Source organism: Octodon degus, unplaced genomic scaffold (genome assembly GCF_000260255.1).
Source record: "Octodon degus isolate 3935 unplaced genomic scaffold, OctDeg1.0 scaffold00082, whole genome shotgun sequence".
NCBI lineage: Eukaryota > Metazoa > Chordata > Mammalia > Rodentia > Octodontidae > Octodon > Octodon degus.
The window spans coordinates 5,288,069-5,297,376 of record NW_004524658.1 but is presented as its reverse complement, the minus strand read 5'-3'; the positions used below and the strand labels follow the sequence as shown (position 1 = coordinate 5,297,376).

Here is a 9,308-nt window from a genome sequence, read left to right as displayed (position 1 = left end):
TAAAAAGTAAAGCCATATTAGTATGCTGAGCTTTATAATGCTCAAGTCAACAACTTCTGACATTTCCAGTCCTACGGATAACCCACTACCATTATGGACTACTGGACAATGTTGGATTATTTTGCTGTATTTATGTACCTGCAATATTTAAATGGCAAGGGAATACCCATCTCTAACAAAACCAAACAAAAAAAGGGGATACAAATGAAGGACCATTTTGTATCTGTATATACAAAGTAGTTAGGAAAGATATAGAGCTACTTTCTCTTAATTCAGTGAGAAGAAAGATTTGTACTAATAGTGTTTGACGGGATATCATGTCTGCATCTTGTACTATGAATAACTACTATGAAGACAACAATATGCCATGTATTAATTATTGAAACTGTCCTACTAATTGGTTTTGAAACTGTCTCCTTGCTATTTCTCAATAAAATTAATTTAAAAAACCTAAAACATTAGAAGAATCACACTAACTCAGAATTCTAAAGCCCAATGTCAAATACTGCTAGTTCATAAAAAGAAACAGCTTGCAATGAATCATACAACTTTTCTATTCTGTGTGAGTTAGATAAAAATCTCTCTCTCTATTGCACTACTCTATCCCTCAGGAAGAGCGCCCAAGGCTCTGCCTACAGCACAGAGTCCTACATGAATGGTTTAGCTAGTTCTTTTCCACTAGTCTGCGAGTCACCTATCATCAGTTCAGATTGCCTCCCCACTGCATTTCGACTCATGCTCAGTACCTGATGTTGGCCATTCTGCGCAAAAGTTGTATCTAGTGAGGCTTACAGTATGGCTTCTGTGATGTGAAAGTGTAGCAGAATGCAGAACAGAGTTGAGCTCTGAATTGAAAGTGCTCTCTTTTCCAGAACATAGAAATCCGCTTTTAGCATCTTTGAAATGACTGAAGAAATTTCTTCTAAATAAACTGAGGATGGGTTTGTTTTACTTCTTACTTCCCAGCAGTCACTGTGTTGTGGGTTCGTCACTGCCAGCACATGATCAATGTGAATTCATACAATTCTTTGAGTATCGAACTCATACAATTCTTTGAGTATCAAAAACAATAGAAATGATACTGTTGGCTGCCTTAAGTCTTTCTTTTTCTCTGTTTGGTTTGATGAGGTTTCTTCTGGCAATTTGCTTTTTTTCTGTCCAGTCTCTGGACAAAGAATTGAGTTCCAAACTTGAACATTAACTGTAACAAAGGCACATTAATCAAACTCTCTAAATTCTGAAATGGCCCACACTTTTCTCTGTGCTCTACAATATTGATGGACTTTCTTCCACAAAGCAATCTGAAAGCTTCAAGTTCTTTGTTAGATGCTGTTTTCAACACATACAGGAGGGATGCTTGTTCTTCTGAAGAGAAGACCTTATTAAGTACATTTACAGACTCCTTTTCATTTCCACTAAAACTAGTAATAATTTTTTCAGGCTCAGTGGATTTTTTCCAACAACAGAAATTATGTAGATCTTGGAATAGGGATGACTTCAATGTAACTGGTCAGCCTCTCGACTTTCCTCTAGCCTTCAGGAAATATGGAACGTTCATCTTCCAAGTGCTACCAGCAGGCTCCCATGGTGCACTTCTCACTACAGGTATGTTGAAAAAACACAATCTTAAGAAATAATTAGAAATGAAAAACATATTATGGAGAACATAAAAATATGAATTTTAAAATTTTAAATTGCTAAGAAACAGAATAAGTGTATTTATGAATTATTTTGATGGAGGAATACATATAAATAAATGATTATCTGACATATTTTAGAGAGACTAAGAAAATACTACAAGCAGATCATGGAGAGATGAATGATTTCAAATATAAGAAAAAAGCATAAATTAGAGAGAAAGCACAATGCTTAGGGATCACATAATTTTACCTGGAGAACAAATGTCAAATGATATAAACTGGTAAATATTTGTAATTTATTAGCAAAACTCTGCTGACTCAGTGAATCATGCAAATCTACAGCATGATCCTAACAGCTCACACTGAGGTCATTCACAGGAAAATTGTTTAAAGCCAGAGATAGAAGGGTGATTCACAAAAGTGATTGGCAAAAGAAAAAGTGTTAGATTACTTATTTAGAACAATAGAAAAATACTGAAACATGACTTCTAATCAAATCAATGGAAATATGAGTGAACTATGCTTAAGATAAGGAAAGAAAATTAGAGCCAATCCAAAACTTTTATGGCCAATGAAAATTTGTATGTGTAATAAACATGAAAAAAGGACTTTCTGGAAAAATAAAATTAAGGAAAAGAAAGAGAAATAATAAACCAAGTACTTGGATCAACATATCAACCAAAATTCTGAAAGATGTAAGTAGGGCTAAAATATTATTGACTGTTCCCAAGTAAGGTTGTAGTGAAGTTTTTTACATTATATATTATTTAAGTCCAGTTATATTCACTAATAAATGTTAGATATGATAAAGAAACAATTTAGAGATTAGGAAATATATATTTTTATATAAGTTATATAGAGAATTTTAATAATATATATCAGTTCTATCTATTATCTACCTAGTCAGCTTCCAAGCTGGCACGATAGTAAAACTTAAACCTCTGGATGAAGCTATCCAGGTGGATGATATGACACAATGAAAAATGTCGACATGTTATGTGACTGAATTATTATATTCAGACCTCAAGTCTCGTCTTGGAATATTCTTATGCACCACAAAAAGTGCAGCCTATACTGTCTACAACTAAATCTCTTACTTTTATAATGCCTACTCTCAAAAGTGGAGTCATGTGGATGTTATCAATGGAAATGAGAAAATAAGTTATATGGCCTGTCTTTATCATCAGAAGATATTTTTCCATTTACGGGAAGTGAAGTAGATAGGACATTCATGACATTCCAGGACACAGAGCATTTTTCAGAGGCTACTTTTTTTTTTTTTTTTCATTCATGTATTTGGTACATGGCCTCAATAAGCAGGTTGGATGTATAGCAATCCTCATGTTTACATGCTTCCCAGTGCTGGGATTACAGGCATGCACTACCACTCCCACTGTTGGGGGCTGGCTCAGCCAGCCCAGGGGCAGGGCTGGTGCAACAGGTGGTGCTGGGGATCAAACCCCAGTCTCTGCGCTTACCCAGGCAGGTGCTTAGACCACTGAGCTATGTATGTGACCTAATAGTAACAGTTTTAAACCCCACAGTTTAACTAGACTTCAGAATATTAAAACTTCTTAATATTCATTTGGAACTAGTTTTGTTTTAAATTACTCAGCACTATTCAATTTATGCAAACATTTATTTTTCCCTTTTTCTTGAGAATTTATTTCTATTTTTTATGACTTTGGGAAAAATATCTCTTTAGTTATACCTTCTATGGTGTACTTTTGATCTGCCAACATAGTTAATAACATGTTGAATCTTAATTAATTTAAAATTTTGCTGCATTTTGAGGGCCTGCCTGATAGCTCAGCAGATTAAATCACCTGTTTAGGCAGATGCAGGGCCTGGGGTTCAATCCCCGGCGTCCCATGCCGGCCCTGCTCCCCTCCCCGCCCTGAGTCACACTGAGATGGTGAATGAGACTGGGCATGGTAGCACATGCCTGTAATTTCAGCATTTGAGAGGCTGAAAAATAGGAAGAGTCACTACAAGTCCTATCTGTATTGTGAGACCCTGGAGACCCTGTACTAAATGCAGAAAGTAAAAACATAATTCTGCCGTATCTCAAAATAAATCCAAATACTTCAAATAAATGTGGCTATCTTCCTCTAACTCCGATATGATGATCATATCTTTTACAATGCATTTAATTGTATGAGAAATTTTGTGCCTGTTATAAATGTTTTGTATCTCTGACTCAATCTGACCTGTATGTTGCAACCTGTGTAGACTCCAGTTCTTTAAACATCTCTCCTCTGTCTGTTGGCTCAATATTCACCATCGCGAAAGGCTAATTGGATGTTACAGGGAAAGCAAGGAGAGCTTTCCAACTTTGCCCATCTGAGCTTTTTCTTCATGGGGCAGTGTTCTCCTCAGCCTTTGGAATGATGTCCTTAGGTTTTTGATTTTCACCGCAAAGGAAACAACCCCTTGTTCAACCGTCCTATTTTTAATATCTTTCTTTTCTCTATTTTAAAAAAAATTCTCTTAAAAAAAAGAAACTCTCAGAAATATCTATTTTCCTACTTTAGATTTTACAGCTTTCATTTTATTTTGATTTATAATTGGAGCCTCTTATGTAAAGGAAACATGCAAAATTAAAGCTCTTGTTTCTGCTTTATTTCAGTTAATATTATATACTAATTCTTTAATGTCATCTAAAGGTAATCACACAATATGTGTTCTTGACATGTTGATGCAATAAAATATTTTATTCAATATAATGTTTGGATAATTATTAATGTAGTTGCAGATAATTTATTATAATTCTGATACTGTGGAATATTGTTTGATTATATTAATAGTTCACAAGTTAACTATCTATAGTCTTAAAAACTGACATTTTGCTCAACTCCAGTTTGAAGATATTAGGAATAAAAATTCAATGCAAATATATATGTGAGTATATTACATGTTTATACCATAAATACTTATTTTTCTTTTATCTTGGGAAAATACTGAGGAAGGGAATGACTGGATCATATGAGAAATTTATGTCCGATTTTATGTAAAAAAACTATTTGGAAATGGCTCCAAAGTGGTCAAGTCTTTATATCTTCCAACACTCAGTGCAAGTCAGTGTTTTTACTAATTTTTGGTGTTGTCAGTCATTTTGTCTCTTTTCTGTCCTTTTCTTTTTCATTCATTACAGGAGTGTTTATTTGTATCTCATTTCCACTTTATATTTTCCTGGTGATTAATTAGCAATGTTCGTGTGCTTATTATTGGTCAATCACAAATATTCTTTTAGAAGTTCATAAAAGATTTTATATATTTTCAGTGAGCTATCTTATTAACTATTATAAAGTATTATTTACATAGTTTAAATATTAGTCATACTTCAGATAGTTATATTTCAAAAATTTTCTTTCACCATAGAGTGATGGTGTTTTTCATGAAAAGGGTTTAATTATCATAAAGAGTAACTTATCCTTAGGTTTTTTATGGGGTCTGTGCTTTTATAAACTAAAAACTTTAAAACTATTCTGTTAGATTTGATTCTATAGTATATTCCTAATTAAAATATTTGATATGATATAAGGTATCCATCAAAATTTTCTTTTAGTTGTTTTCCCATAATTTGATCCAGCTGTCAAAGATTTTTTTCTTTCACTCTCCTCCTGACCCCTGAATGAAAATCAGTGGACAGGGGCCAGGGAGATAGCTCAACAGTCTAAGCCTCTGCCTGACATATGTAAGGACCCGGGTTCAATCCCCAGCAACACATGTGCCAGCACCAAAACTGGGTGTGGTGGTGCATACCTGTAATCCCAGTGTTCGGGAGGCTGAAACAGGAGGATCACCAGGAGTCTGAGCTGCATAGCAAGAACCCATGCCAAATAAATAAATCCTTAAATCAAAACAAAATAGAAAAACAATGGACAATATGTGTCCTTTCCAGAATCATAATTTTGGCCCTTTGACACATTTATTTATTTATTTTATGTTTTTTTTTTTTTTTTTTTTTTTTTTTTGTGGAACCAGGGATTGAACTCAGACCTTTGCGCTTGCCAGGGAAGCACTTATTCTACTGAACCATCTCCCCGACCCCTGACCTATTCATTTATTAATATACATTTTGCAAATTTTATTAGATTGATTTATTTAGAAATCAATTGACTTCTTAATATTGATTGGGGCTGGGGAGATGGCTCAATGGAATAAGCGCTTCCCTGGCAAGCACAAGTGCCTGAGTTCAATCCTCGGTTCCACAATAAAACAAAACAAAACAAAACAAACAAACAAACAAACAAACAAAAAACCAATATTGATCATTTAAAGCCATGAACTTGGTATATCTACTCATTAAGAGGTGACCTGAATGTTCATCTAGATAGAATTTCCAGTTCCTGTACTTGCATTCCCCGCTGACTTAGGTGAGCTTCCTTTGTGCTTGCATATGTAAAACTATATATTTATCTATCAAGTTAATATAAGTAAGATATAGTGAATCTTAAACCAAATGCAATATTATTATTTATGTCTTTTTCTTTACTTCCCACAGAAATATGATGACTTGAACAACACACTAAGATTTAATTATTAGGATGAAGGTGCTTTGCTAAGGTGATCGTTTTGAAGTATTCAACTACTCAAACTTAGTTTCCACAATGTTAGCATAGATAAAAGTTATTTCTTAATAGTGATGACAATTCATATATAACACTGGCTTGAGACAAAGGCTAATTATATATTTAGTAAAAAAACAACAAGGTCCAGGCATTGTAATTTGGAATAAAAAATACTAAGACAGATGCATAAACCTTCCCTCGAAAACATGGTGAGTGGCATTACTAGCTCTGTTTAAACAAAGAATTTTGATTGCAGATAACAGCATATATCTATTTCCTTGTATCCCTTGTATTCAAATTTTAAATAAAGTATTGGGTCCATAAACATGGTGTATATCCTGTGAATATATTTCCAATTCATATAATTATTAAACTTGAATGCCATTATGACCAAACTGATTGTAATAGGAAAAATAAGACAAAACAATTATATGATTTTGAGGACTAATTCCAGAATATAAAATTCTCAGACATCAATTGATATATAGGTAGCCTTCAATATTCTATATTTTATCCATCATTGATACACACAACATGCAGTCACACCTTCAGTATGTACTACCATGTATATGTCTATGGTTGAGTGACTTTTTAATATTGATTTTTAAATATGTAACTATAATTCTTCAAGCCTCCCAAAATTAATGGTAACCAAGTGAGTAAGAAGTAAGAGAAGTAAGGATTTTCCTCATCTTGACCAATAATTTCAAAGGGAAATACAAACTGATAGGGGTTTCATTTGATTTTTTCCAGTTCCTCTGGCTTAATAAAATAAGAAGAGATGGCATTCACCCATCCATTTAAAATTAAGGCTATATATCCATGAGCTAAAACAGCTAGAGCTGCACTGTTTGTTACTTTGGAAGTGTCACATTCTAGTATGACAAGATGTATTATGGTTGGGGTTCTTAACACATGTGGAGAAATCTCTCTCAAAGTTGTTTATTTGATTTTCTCCCATTCTGCCTCTTTGTACTTTAGTGGCCAACCTTGGGATAATGGGATTACTTTATGCGTTCCACATCCAGCTCTGGATGAACGCACAGAGGCCAGTGGCAAGAGAAATAAGATGGCAGTAAAAATGCAAACGTTGGAAGTTAAAAAAGGTGCACCCAATAACTTGTCCTTAAATTTAAAAGGAACAAAATGAGGAACTTCTGGACAATTTATCTTGCTGTTTACTGATAACAAGTCACTTTGTTTTTATGTGCTCAGTCTAGTATTCCATAATTTATTTGAAAGAAGATGAGAAATAATGTAGATAAATGATGAAGTGTCAGGGTCTGACGCTCTTAAATGAAGCTATTACGGTCAAAGAGAAAACGTAAAACCTGCGGCTCATTATGAGAGCGTTCTACTTGTCAGTTAAGTGAAAAGGCCTGGAATGATTTCCAGTTTATTTGTCATTGCAGTTATTAAAGCTGTCTTTTTGGTGCCATGAAAATGAATTGAGGACTTTATTCGAAGTAAATTTGTACTAAAGCTTTCAAATGTATCTTATGTGAGCTCAGTGAGGCAGGGAAGCAGCTTAAAAGCTGAAATATTACAAGGAGACAACTCCCAATGTCTTTGAAACACACTAGAATATATAAGTGCCAACAAATGCAGTATTTTCTGGACTAGGGGACCAACTTTGATTGACACACTGAGCTACCATCAGTAATAAGATGTAGCCCTTCTTAATTGTTAGGAAATATTTTATTCCTATGAAAAACTTACTGCTTCCATATGAACAAGTCTTGCCAGGCTCTCTTGGTTTCCAGAATTAAGAGATATTCCTTTTTAAAGTGGTAGTACATAAATTTTAGCAAAAATTAACATAAGATACATCATAAAAACAGAAAAGTGTTAATCTTTTTTGAGTAATCACTAGATTCGAACAGTAATCTTTCTTAAAATTTAGAAGGTAAGAAATTCGGAAAACCTGAGTCATAGGTAATCTGTTTTCTTGACTGTTACTGGATCTCAAATAGCTGCATCTAATCATAAGAAATAAATATGTTACTGTCATTTTTGTATCACAGGGCTGTTCTGTCTGTTTATGTCTTTGTTTAAATCTGATAATAACATACATTTTTCACTTACATTAGAATGAAATCACATCGAAAGCCCTATTAATGGGGATGTGATGGATTTGTTTTAAATCTTAAAAAAATTAATCTCATGTGTTTTCCTATTATATGACCAAGAAACTATTCTGGATTTTTCATGCATTTATCTTGCAACTATAATTTTTTTGCCTATTTTAGATATGTTTTGTTGTTATTGTTTTGAAAATTTAGAAATGGAGATTCATACGCATGCCTAGGAAGAAAAAATAAAAAAAACTCCAGAGCCTTTCTCTGTATTTCCACCTCAGCACATGAAAAAAGGAAAATCAGTGCACTGACTATTTTATTTCAAGCCCAAGAAATCTCCTGGCTATGCCTTTGACTCTTTATTGTAGTTATTACAAAAATTTTGACAGATCTGCAGGGTCAGTTTAAAAACCAAATGGATTCTACATCCTCCTCAGAGGTAATCTTTCAGTGTTTCCATCAGATTTTATAGCAATTTTCTCTGATATGTCAGGATAGATGGTCTACCACGCTCTTCTTCATAGGTCTTACTTTTGCATGTGCAACCAAACTTTCCTTAGAAATAAAATTTAATTCTATAATTGGAATATTTGGAATAGTTTTAAAATTTTATCTTTCATAACTACAAAGGCAAATGTTTTGAAGATAAATGTTTCATAAAATCATGACTGTCATGTGACAGTGGAGAAGACTACTTCATAGCAATTATCACTTAAAACTGAAAAGCATAGATTAGATTCTGATTTTGTTCAGAATCAAAACTGTGCTCATACAAAACAGCAATATACAATGCTTGCAATACAGTTATTATATAATGTATTGCATTCAATGCAATTGTTATGAAACACACAGCAAGAGAATTAAAAAACAATAAATATAGACTTAGATGAGGAATGATTTGGGAACAAAAGAAACACATTTTGTTAGCTCGTATGTTGATATTTGTATGTGGCGCTCCATCTTCATTTGTGCATGCAAGTGACATGGCCTCTGTCTTTCTTACTGTATTAAAGTTT

General features: G+C 33.5%; 1 pseudogene; it reads right to left on the bottom strand.

Moving 5' to 3' along the window:
• Window positions 1-485: 485 nt before the first annotated feature.
• Window positions 486-3,924, bottom strand: LOC101569488 (annotated as a pseudogene).
• Window positions 3,925-9,308: the final 5,384 nt, after the last annotated feature.